Here is a 12,744-nt window from a genome sequence, read left to right as displayed (position 1 = left end):
TTTGTCATCTCTCTCAGTGTAATATATTTTCATAGTTTACTTATTTTTAGTCCAGATAACTGCTACATGTACTATGAGACACAGAAACTTTCTAAAGAAAAATCAACTTGGCAAGCATATGTTATTAAACAGAGCAATTATTCTAGGCATTCCAGCTTTTAAAGACTAGCAAATAAATAAATCATAACTTGAGGTTTGCTTAACAAAACCTCCCCTCTCTCCAAGTGATGATTACCCTTCATCTGACCAATTAAACCACATGACTCAGTAGCAATAAATGGAATGAAAACATATGAATGCAATCTCTCTGTTTATAGGTGTCCTGGGAGAACATTATTAGATTTTGTTACTAGCTCTGAGAGCACACTAGTGCACTTGTTGCTGAGGTATCATTTAATTCATTTCTCCACCTTTTAAAATCTGCCTACCTTAAATTGTATTTGTTCACTCTGAAATCGATTGCTTTCCTTTCATCTTTGTTTATTGGTCTTGTCATATATACGTTAGATCCTTTTAAACATTGTCCATGTCCTGTGAACATATGGTGCTTGAAATAATAGTTTCCTAGGCCTGGTTGGCCTCTTTGGACATTACAAGGAATAACAAAATATTTCTTCAGTCTTGATCTCTACAGCTTTGTTATCTAACAAATTAATTTATGCTATAGACCTTTCTGACATCAGGAATTATCTCCATGTCATAGGAGAGGAACTAAGGCACATACATACATTAAGTTCTAGAAGTTACACAAGATTGCAAGCCTTAGATATTGAACCCTTATTATCTGAGTCAGTGCCTGTCCCCTGTTCTAATTTTTATTACTCACATAAATATCTAGTACTTTTCAGAATCTACCTGTTTGCCTGTATCTCTGTAAGATCTTGAGGCATATGTCATGCAAAAAACATATTCCCTAATAAATTTGTTGCCTTCTATGATTCTCCTATGTTCTGATGAAATTGATATAAAATAAGAAAACCTTATCAAGCAAGATTAGCAAATTAGAAAGGGTATTGCTTCTAGCACTTGGAAATTTGTTAACTATTTCTGCAGTGGCAGCAGATGCAGTGCCTACTACATATTAGAGGATAGAAATGTTTAGAACACATATGGCAGGAAAGCTACATTTTTCCAGTTAATCTATAGAACTTTTCACCAAATCCCTCCCTGAGCAGAGAACAATGCCAAGTGAGGTTGGCTGCAAAGCTCCTGAAGACCAATAGTGATGCTGTTAGGCCCACCTCCACCTTGAGGATCACTGGCATAAGAAATTTTTTTTATTGATCAGTTATTTTATTATTGTTTGCTGGTAATTATCTTGAATTTAGGCATCAGTTTAATACAATTATTTTATTTCTTCAAAATGTAGATACACAAGATTCCTACTCTTTCTAAATATATGAACAGAGTATGTGCATTTATAAGTGAACATTTTAAGATATTGCTAAGTGGTGATTGTTGTGTACATTTTGTTCAGCTCATGATAACTTTATGATTGTGATTGTAATTCATCTGAATGACAGGAAACTTGTAACCTGAGATCAATATTTTGGAAGCGCTTAGGTCCATATGAAAGGTTGTTGGGGTGTTTTATGCTTTGTAACTTACTTTTGGTTCATTTTTACTGAATGAATGGAATTATCACAATGGAGTCCACTTGCATATGGCCTTCTTATTGGTTCTTCCACAAGAGTTTGAGGGTTTAACTATTATTTAATAACATAATGTTAAAATAATTTTGTTATTATTAAAATCTATAGCCATTAAAGTACAGTTTGCAGATCATATATCTTTATTACGATGTTAGGAATAATTTAAAGCAGCTAATTTTTCAGATAATATGCTCTATGGCCTGTTAAAATATATTCTCAAGTAAAAATGCAGATTATTAGTTGAAAAGCTACTATGTCAGGTCCGTGGCTTGTTAATATGCATTAGTAGCTGGTACAAAATTCATTAAAAGCGGATCTTTTTTTCATTTGGCACACTAGGCATAAAAGGAGAAAAAAAGAGAGAAGCTGAAGAGATTTATGCACTTATATTAGCCAGTGTTGAACTTGAATTAAAGTCATGTTTATTACACTTTGCTAAATACTGCAATTTTGATATCTTTTGAAAGATAATGTTGGTAAGTGGTTGAAGGAATAGTTATAATATTTTATATTTTGGTTTTATATTTTAGTGCCTTTAAGTATGTTAGTTCACAACAGTGCCTGAGAATTATTAAGGAGAATTGCTGACAAAGAAGAATTGTGTTTATCAAATAAAATATTTGGTGTTTAAACAAGTAGATTACTTAATTGCTGAAAACTTACATGTGAGCTATGTACAGGGACTGCCCTTATGAAACCCTGTACTGGGGCTGTATTCATTCATAATTAACACTTCAAAATTATTTTTCTCTTTGGAACTAAGATATTTCAGCATTTGTATTTCAGCAGTTTAGTTAAAAGTGACTGGATAGCTTTGCTTGAAAAGCTTCAGTCTTTACCAGGAGAAAAACTGCACCTGGAGTAGGATTCCCAGAAATATTATTTAGAAATGTCAGGGCTTTTCAAGTTACATTTTTAAATGCAATGTCTGAGTTGAACTTTCAGTGATGATTCATTAAAAGTTGTAATCATAATTTGAATTGAAACAAGTGTCAGGCTGAATTGTTATAAATTACTTTTGTCAAAGCATCTGATTTGTTGTCTTTTGAATAGTCACTTCTGGTTTTCAGATCTGGCAGTGGGATCTAGTGAAGCAGAAGAAAGGGAGGACAGATATTTTGTATATATACTATTTATCACAGATATACATTTAATATAGAGGGTTTTTAAAATGAAATTTTCATATTTAAAAATTATGTTGTTCCATATAAATGGTTTGATGCGTTTATATTATAAATGTATATAGCTATTTGCATCCTGTTGTTCTGCTGATAGATTTCCAAGTTCTTAAGAACATTATTCAAAGTTTGTACATGATTAAAGAAGAATATAGGCTGTACGTGAGCTATGTATGGGCCTGGTTAGCCTGGAAGAAGAGATGGCCAAGAGAGGATCTTATCAATGGATACAATATCTTAAGGACAAATGTCAAGAAGATGGGACCAGATGGTGCCCAGTGACAGAACAAGAGACAGTGGACACAAAGTGAAACACAAGAAGTTCCATCTGAACATGAGGAGGAACTTTTTTAGTTTGAGTGTGACAGAGCACAGGAACAGACTGCCTAGAGAGGCTGTGGGGCCTCCTTGCCTGGAGATACTCAACCCCCCGCTGTATGTGATCCTGCAGCTTGCTGTAGGTGAGCCTGCTTTAGCAGGGAGGTTGGACTACACGATTTCCAGAGATCCCTTCCAACACAATTCTCTGATTCTGTAAATGAACATTTATCTTGACTTAGTGTGGCATGAGCAATTCTACAAACAAAACTTAGATTTTCTGTATTCTTCTTTTAGTGTGAAGATTGATAATTGAACTGTTAGCTATTCTAAGACTAAACTCATCTAAAACTTAACAAAGAATCAAACCTCTGAACCAGCTCAGGTTCAAAACTGTTTTTCATATACCTCTTTCTGTTGGAATTATGCAGTTAGTATTAAGGACTATGCTTTTTATTTTTAAACAAATTTCAAATAGTTTGTTATTTAGAGTCACATTTCTTTATTTTTCCAGGAGGAACAGATTCAACATGTATTATTCCCCTTTAACTCTCTGATGTTACTAGATGATGATTACCTATGGACAATGACAGAAAGACTTTCTGAAGAAAATTTCCGAAGACCCCCAATAATTTTTTTTAAGTTAAAAATTATATATTAAAAAATGTAAGCAAATGAAAGTCCTATTCAATGACTGGTTTGATTTGCAAAACATGATGTGTTTGCAAAAAAATGTTCCTAAGCAATTTAAAATGTAGACACCAGCTTTCCATCATTCATGGGTTTGCTAAATTAACATAATCCCATGAAGGCAAAATCTATGCTGTAGAGACAATGAACACTTTTCAATTAAAAATATATTCCTTCTTAACTTCTGGAAGTTTATAATATTAAAACTAATTTTTTAAAAATTTTTTTTTACTAGGACTGTGGTGTATGTTTGCACTCACTAAGTCTCTTTGAAGCAAACGTGGGACTTGTGTGAGCGTCCCTGTATGCTCCAGGTTTACAAAACCCAAACATTTTGAAGGTGAGGGTACATCTCTTTTGCTTAGTATACAGAAATTATTCTGTACATACAGAATACATACATCCCCTGAAAATGTATTTCTGTCTCCTGCTGCCAGATTCAGGAATTTGGTGTTTATATCTCTCAAGCACACAGCAAGTGTAACTCAAATCAAAAGGACTACTCACAAATGGACACAAAATGTTTTAGGATAAATGCTGGCTGCAAAGGGGATCTTTGTTGATATGAGGGATATGGGACATGAGGTGTGGGCAGTTATCACTACGCCAACTGCTCTGTGCAGTTGTGACTTGGTAGAGGCCATCAGGGCGGATACGTGCTGGCTGCCCTGGTCCTTGCTTCCAAAACAAACTGTGTGACCAGGGGAGGGTCACACAGAGAATAGGGCTGTTTCTAAGCTCTGCAGAAAAGGTATTTAAAGGAACTACAGGAGCTACAAGAAAGCAAGATATTAATTGCTTCTTATACTCATTTATTCTTGTTTTGTGGAATCATGTTTGTTTATGAAATCCCACATGACTGAACATGAAAGCTGGTAGCTTGATTTTCAATTAGGTGGGATCTGTAGCAACCTCTGCCCCAAGGCGTTGAGTCATTATATTGAACACACTTGCTGACACTGTTCAGCATCTCTACACTTCATTTTCCACAGACACAATACTCCTCAAACTGCCAGGCAGGACAAAACAATATGCTGCTCAAAGGATGTTATTCACTCAATACTGCTGCCCATGGAGGGGCTGGTGCTGGAGCCACTACTCTAATAATTTTTTCTCTGGATGGCCAGAGGAATTCTAGATGTAAATCTACACGTGCCCAGGAAGCCTGTCTAAGGGAAAGACTTTGAGTTTTGCTTTTTACATAAGCATAGTGCATTTTACACACTTGAAAGACATGAACATGGTGCCAAAAATACATGGTAGTATTTAATGAATAAGAAAGTACCTATCTGGGATACACCAATTAGGGAGGCAGTTAGGGAGTCTGTTATTTGCACATTCCACCGTTGCCGTGCATTTTAAAAGAAACAACACATTTAAAACCAAATGCTGCGTTCAGTGTATAGGGACAGCGGTTTTAAAAAGCAATAATTTTCAGGAGAAGGAGCAGCGTGGCTCTGTGGTCGGCTCTGCCGCCTGCCCGCAGTGTCTCGCTGCCGGGCCCGCCACCAGTAGGTGGAGCCGCCGGTCAGGTGCTGCGGGCCCGCGCTGCGCCCGCGGCCGGCGGCCCCTCCGCACAATACGCTGTGTGTGCTCGGCTGTGCCGGGCACCACCGATCACTGAGAACAGCAAGCGCAGGCAGAAGCTGAGAGGGTTCTGGAAAGGTCTCTGTGTTTTCCACCGAGAATACAGAAATTGTGATCAATTAGTAAGGCTTTGTGGATCGAAATGTGGACTGTTTCAAGAGGAGACATATATTCTATTATTTTTGGATGCTGGGCTTTGCAGTGATTTTTCATTCTCTTTCAATCAGGTAAGCTGGCAAAACGTTTCATTTTACTCATAATCAATCATGGCAACGTGATTTTTTCCACATTTTGGAACTGGATTTTACCCTCTGTTTTGCTGTTAAGGTAGAGTCAAAGATGGAATGGGGAATTCAAAGCCATTTTGTACTGACTGATTGTGATGATGGTGTAATTTTTTTTTTCTTTTTAACCCCGTTAAATCTGATGTCTGGTCTCGGATTGTGATGTTGTAACGCAGTAGTCTTCCTCACAAAATCATATCATTTTATAATCAAGGTATACAACATTAATTACAAGCATTTTATAGAAGTGACCTTGTTTCCTAGGAAGAAAAATCTGGTGATATTCAGACTCAGGAAGAGAAGGTCTCATAAGATTTTGAGCATCTCAGATTCTGATGATTCAGGGGTAAAATCTATGCTGTTTTCTGTACATATATGTAGTATTTGAAGAAATTCCCTTATTAGCTAAATTTAGTAAAAAATATATAAGGAAATATTTTCTTTCTGTGCCTTTTTTTTCATGGTTGTGTGTAGGAGAGAATGGACTCACTGACTGTTTATTAACCACAGGTCCACACCAAACGTGTAGTTCGCATTTTGTCTGTATTTTTACTGTCAAGCTTAATATATGCTTCTTAATAGGACTATTTATATATTTCAACACAAGAATAATTATATTTCTTCATTTCATTGCCCACCCCTCTATTGTCTCATTCATTGTTGTCATAATAATTAAAGCTGTCAGTTATTGAAGGTAAAAGGAAAATATCTACTGAAGATCACTTTGATACGTGAATTCTTTTTTTTCACTAGTGGTTCTACAGACACACATGGACATTAGAGATACATGTGTTATATTAGTATTGATTTGGAAATTACTCCAAAAGGAAACAGTAGGAAAAAAAATGCCTTAAAAAAGCCCATACAGCAGAATAAGGAGCCCACAATTTATAAATCACCCCCTCAATGCATAGATTTAAAAAAAACAGGATTAGCTCTCAGGTGATATTCAGAGTAGCAAGCAAGGCCTGTACCTGAAGTAATGATGTGAAAGAAAGAAGTTTTTAATTTGTATTCTTTATGGTGCTTGGGGTGTCCTTCTTTAACTCCAAGATAAATAATCAGTAATAATGATGCTTGTTTTAGAAACGTATCATGTTTGTGCTTTCATAATTGACTTGTCAAGGAAACAGTTTCAGAAGGGACTTTTTAACTCTAACAGTTTAATATTTAATATTTGCTCTCTTGCACATCTCCATTTTGGAATGGAAGGTTGTTAAAGACAGGAATGTGAGTTGCTGCAGTAATTTGAAGCTTCATAGCACCTGTTAAACAGATATGTTGTTTATTAGGCTGTGATATTTACAGAAATTATGCTTGTGTTGTTAGTTTACAATTTTTCCCTCAATGAGCAGACATTGGGTCAGTATATTGACTTTCTGAGCTATGCCAATTTAGCTCAGTATTGCAAAATTCTGTATAGGTAATACTAGATGTTATCAAAGACAGATAATTTAACATTTTCAGTGAAGAACATGAAACAGTTCCCCTGTGCTCTCTAAGGTTGTCAGAGTGCTAGTTTGGTCATTTCTGTATATTATTGGTTAACCTGGAGTGGGAAGTATCAAGGGAAAGAAAAAAGCATTAAAAGTAGGGTGTGTTTAATCAATGTACTGGTGACACCTTTTGTGCTTTCACCTCTTTTTCTTCACAGATGGCATTAGATGAGTTAACTTTTACCTTATGAAGATTAGGCATGGAGAGAAATTTATTTGCCCTCAAAATAGCAAGGATTTTTGAAATAAAAGGATGGGGGATGTAAGATGGAACTTTCATAGTGATGATATCCATTTCCTTCTGCTGCTCCCATCTCAGCCCAATATAATTTGCTGTGTGTATGCTATGTGCTAATGACATTACTGGAGTCCCACAACTTTTGATGAATCAGTGACTAGCAGATACTAAAAGAGAGGAAGTTGTGACCTATATGCTCTTCTTGCCATAAGGTGACAAAGGAAAAGAATTGCTTCAGTTAAACCTAAGGAGAATAAATGCAAGTTTCTGATATTTGGTACTTTATTTGTATGTTTACTGAATTCTGACAGTGACAGTGGAAAGTAAGTTTCAGAAAGCTGCATTTACTCTGTTCTGTATCACAAAATTATATTTAGAAGTTAGAAATTTAACTTACAAAATTCTAGTTAGCTTATTTTCCACTCAGAATAACTCTTCTGTTTTGTTTTTTTTACCTTACAGCTGTTAATTAGTAATATATACTGTTGCCATTTGCAACATATATTGTTTTTTTATTCTCACTTGAATAAATAAATGGTTTAAAGCATCATAGTAAAATTGATGCCCACTAGTTCAGGCTGCTTACAGAACACATGTACAGGGCCTGAGCTGTGTTGTCAATCAGTTCATCAAATCAACTGGTAACCACCCTAAAAACCACCTGTAGGAAAAAGGCATCCTCTTAACTGGAAACCTGGCATATTATTCATTACATCTGCTCCTGATAAAAAGCTGTGAAGCACCTTACAATGGCATGTCTAAATTTGCTATTAACCAATAGGACTCCCATAGGACCTTGATACTGGAGCTGGCATCATACAACCTGTTCATCTGCTTTCATCAAAATTTTCTTTATGAACAGCTGGAATCTCCAGTATATTACTGTGATAGTGTTATTGCTTGACTTTCCTTACCTTATGATGAGGTAAAGCAGAGAGAATAGGGATAAGAGCAGCTCAGGCAGGGACTGTGATACTTGAAAATATAAATACAGAGTAGGTACAGCATATGCTCTTGAGTAACCATAATGTGTGTGTACTACCACTGTAATCCTAAACAGGAATAACCAAGTTAAATTCTAGGTCATAAAAGTATCCAGTTTCTCATTTTTTCATTATGCAACTCCAAATTATTTCTTCACAGCACAAACAAACACAACAAACCAACTAACAACAGCAAAAAACTGTCCTGAAGATCCAAATCTCAAACAAAAGTATCACCCCAAAATGGTGATTTCAAATTGTTGCTAAAATTTAATGTGGTCCCCGTCTCAGTAGCATCTTCGTATGAAAACTTGCTCTTCATTTACTCTATCAATTAAGACATATCACAGAATATGCTTTACAGTAAAAAACACAACTAAAAATATTAATATTTAATTAGAGCTTATGAGGCTTTTTTCACATGTAAAAACTTAAGGAAATGGTTATTTATGATCAAATTAATTATTTGTATAGTTAATAATTCTTTATTGCTATTGGTCTTTTTTTGACTGAGTAGTTTTACTTAGGTAAGTACAATCATGGAGCAGGGATCCCTTTTTCAACCTGGAATTGTTTTTACTGCTACTTCTTTGGGTCAGCCTTCTGGATGTCATGTACCCTTATCAAATGGTCACATTTTGAATATGCCTATATTGAGTGTATATTGCATATGCTGGGTCTGGCACATGCCAGATATATCAATTGCACAGATGATGTACCTGCTCAGCAAGGCTGCAGTTTCACAGGTGCTGAAGTTACTGTGTATGTGTACATATCTGTACATACTGTGTATGTATAGATAGCTGAACAGCACATACAGCTGAATCCCTGTGCATGAGATGCATCAGGCACATCTTCATATTTCTTTACAAGATTTCCTCAATGAAAGCAATGAGGCAGTCCGTTAAATCTGAGAGGATATCACAGACTCCAGTAAGGAAAATGGCTGGGATGAGCATCATCACTACTGGTTCTGTGAGCCCCTTTACCATACATACCCATTATTACCCCACAACAGGAAGATCTTGAGATATATACATACATACCAATATACACTGCAGGCAATTTCCACTTATAGATTATTTATAGTTAAATTAGACATTGCTTATTTAATTTTAAGGCCCTCCTTTTCAGTGTGGAGAGGATCACTGTTTATGGGTTTTTAGCAAAATTTATTTTAAGAACAATGTGAAGCAAGAAGCTTCCTTTATCTGCTTAACCATAAAATATTAATATTATTATATAGGATTCTAGGAAGTTACAAGTTTGTGTTCAAAATCACTACAGAAATGCAGATGAAGAAGTAAATGAGGAAATGAAATGTTCACAGGAAAAATAGTTCCTTTTATGTAGGGCAACATAGTACTATGTGGTCTGGCTACTGTATTAATTGAGGGAAAGCCTGTCACCATTTTTCATAAATTATGTCCTTTCACTGCCTGGTAGTCCTGGAATAGAAGCAGAAGTTTATTTAGTCCATATAGCCTGAATTTTAGGCCACATGTCCCAGTTTGTTGCCTACCTAGATTTGCATATTCTGAAAACTCTGTCCTTCCTTAGGCTTATTGTACTGTCTTTAATGTTGGACACACTGAGGAATTCCAAATTTGTGTTGGTTAAAAATATACTCACAGGAACCTAAATTTCTTGGTCCAGTTTTAAATACATCCAAACACAAAGTTTTCAGATGTTAAATGATTGTGCTTTCTTAACAAACAAACCTCATTGCCTTCTAAAAAGCCAGTCATAGAGGACAACTGTGTAACTGTATCAAGACTCTGCTACAAGAGTATTTTTATCCCATTTTATAAATATTTGAAATTTATGTGTGACAGTCTTGGAAACCTGAATGTGAATTTGTGTGTCCCACCTAAAAACGCAGGATTTCTTTTTTCTCAGATGCAATTAACATGATACCAACTTGATTTCCTTGAGCACAGAGTTTTCTCCACAGTTATTACTATAAAGAACATTTACTTTTGAATGTGTATGTTCTCGTGGAGTGGCTAAATAATAAGGATAAAACTAGGAGACTACAAAATTAGGATATTAAGTCACAAGAATGAAGAATCCCTACACATTTTAGCAAAGTTAACCTAACTTCATAGTGACACTCAGGGATAGATAGAAAATTATTCTTATTTTCAGCAGATATTTGAGTGTGTTTTCCACTGAAAAGCATTTTTTAAAGAAAAATAATTCTCTAAATCTACGTTTTGTGAAAATTTTCCCATTCTATAGAGGGCACTTTTAAATGATGAGTAAAGGTATATACCTAAATTACACTCTGGCACCTCATCAAGGAGCAAAATACAAACAGCTTTATTCTTACTTAATAGCCCAATAATTTTCAAAACTTGTTTATGACAGATAAAAACAAAAGTAAAAAGCTTTACAGTTAGAAAGGCAATCAGTAATGTTATTTTTATGTCTGAGTGGTGTAAACTTGATGACAGAAATAAGTAGTCAATTTCAAAAGGGTCCAAGAGTCCAAGGTCAGATTGAATTGAAGGAGGGCAATCCTAATGTTTACTGTCATTTAAATGAAATGTCTAAAGAAAAGCCTGTCACTGATATTTAAAGCCAAAATTCTCGCATGAAGAAATCTGACCTGAGACAAAGTTCTGACCAAAATCAATATAAATAAAATTCAACCTGTATTATGAAGGAATTTCTTACCTACTGAGTGAAGCTGTAACTGAGCATTATAGGAGTCTTCCTGAGAGGATTTTGCTAACACCATTTTAAGTTACTTGCCGTGTATTTCCTACATATCAACTTGCTTTAGTTAATATTATAATAGGTAGAATACTAAAATTCTAGTAGCTGCTACAGCACTAGCTATCATTCCATAGCACATATCACTTAAAGCTATAGGTCTCTAATTAGTACAATATTTTATTAATGTACTGAAATTTCAACGTTATAAGAGATAACTTTTAGAGAGGTGGTAGAAGTTGTAACTTATAGGCTTTGCAGCTTTAGATTTATTACATGCAGGTAGAGACTAGATGTACTTTCATACTCCATTTGGAAAACATTCCAGAATTAAGGCTTGATTGTATTTTATTAGACAGTTCCATGACACCTGAATAAATGCCTTGGAGAAATCCATGCACATCTTTCATATGCTGTGTTAAACCTTGGGTATAAAGCACTCTATTTTCATGTTGAATTTTGTGCATTTTTTTCCTTGTGTAGTAATGATCACATTCAGCCAAGGACTCTGTGTGAGTCTCTCAAACAGAAGTTCCAATTTTTCCCCTTTGGTTTCCTAGACAACTGTCAAATTCCAAATACAGTCCATTAGTCTTGTGTTATATTAAATTTATTCTTTCATATTCTGTATTGTAGCTTCTGCAACATAGTAAGACTAGGAAAGTAAGTGTTTCAGCTGCATGGTTCTTACTGATTCAATTAATTTTCCAAGTTTAGTTTGTTTATTTTTTCTGAAATTCATAAACAATGTTTTCTGTTGCAAGTGCATTATTGTAAATGCATTTTTGTTCTTTTCATTTAGAAAAGAGTACTACTTTACAAACAGAGCTTTCTGTTTCTTTTATACAGCAAAACCAATATTGTGGTGTAATTAGGTATTGCTCGCTGAAGTTTTATTGTAACTTCTTTAAAACCTGCCCTGTGGATACTGTTGTACCAGTGTTTCACTTGTCAGCACATTTAAATTTTGAATACACAAAGTATTAAGAATTAGTTGAATTTGGACAATTAATTTTGTGGATAATTCTGTTTCTTGTTAATCTAGAACTGTGTTAACACTTTTATAATTACTTGATACCAAATACCCATACATCTGTCCACAATTTCTGTTCATTGCATTTGGCTCTAACATGAGATTTCACTTAGGTGGCACCATCACTGGCATATTGTCCTATAATGGTCTTTATAAGAAAATCTCATTTTGAGTAAGCCCATTTCTTTCTTTTCCAGTTTATAATTAAATTGAAAGGGAGCTAAAAAGCATGAAGATATAGTTTGAAACATTATTTGAAGCAATTCAAACCCATTTGAGATTAAATGCTCATGCTATATATGCAGAAGAAAGTATGAAAGAATCAATTTAATTTGTCCATCAGAAATTGCCTCTGACTAGGCCTGAGATTTTACCCATGATTCATTCTTGAGAGATGACTTAAGACAAGTGACCCTAAATAAAAATATTTTGGTCAACAAATTATCAGCCAAAACAATTTTCTAGACTTACCTTCAGCTACAGTAAAACTGTGTAATCTGGACTCATCTGTGAAATTTTCTGGTATTGGTGTTAGAACCAAAGATATTAGATCAAGAAAAAAACTCT

The 12,744-nt window shown here is 34.9% G+C and overlaps 1 protein-coding gene across 4 annotated transcripts in view; it reads left to right on the top strand.

The window, feature by feature from the left end:
• Positions 1-5,315: 5,315 nt before the first annotated feature.
• LOC100220775 (sodium channel protein type 2 subunit alpha) overlaps positions 5,316-12,744 on the top strand; it is a 68,385-nt gene continuing 60,956 nt past the window's right edge. For 2 of the 4 annotated variants that reach the window (XM_030277404.4, XM_030277403.4), the window contains exon 1: positions 5,318-5,652. The gene's annotated coding sequence lies outside the window, so the exon portion shown is untranslated. Of the gene's footprint in view, positions 5,653-12,744 lie in introns of all 4 variants that reach the window. The other 2 variants (XM_072932184.1, XM_072932183.1) reach the window with 2 other exon arrangements.

Source organism: Taeniopygia guttata, chromosome 7, assembly GCF_048771995.1.
Source record: "Taeniopygia guttata chromosome 7, bTaeGut7.mat, whole genome shotgun sequence".
Lineage (NCBI taxonomy): Eukaryota > Metazoa > Chordata > Aves > Passeriformes > Estrildidae > Taeniopygia > Taeniopygia guttata.
The sequence above is the reverse complement of the archived record's forward strand: the minus strand, read 5'-3'. Positions and strand labels throughout refer to the sequence as shown.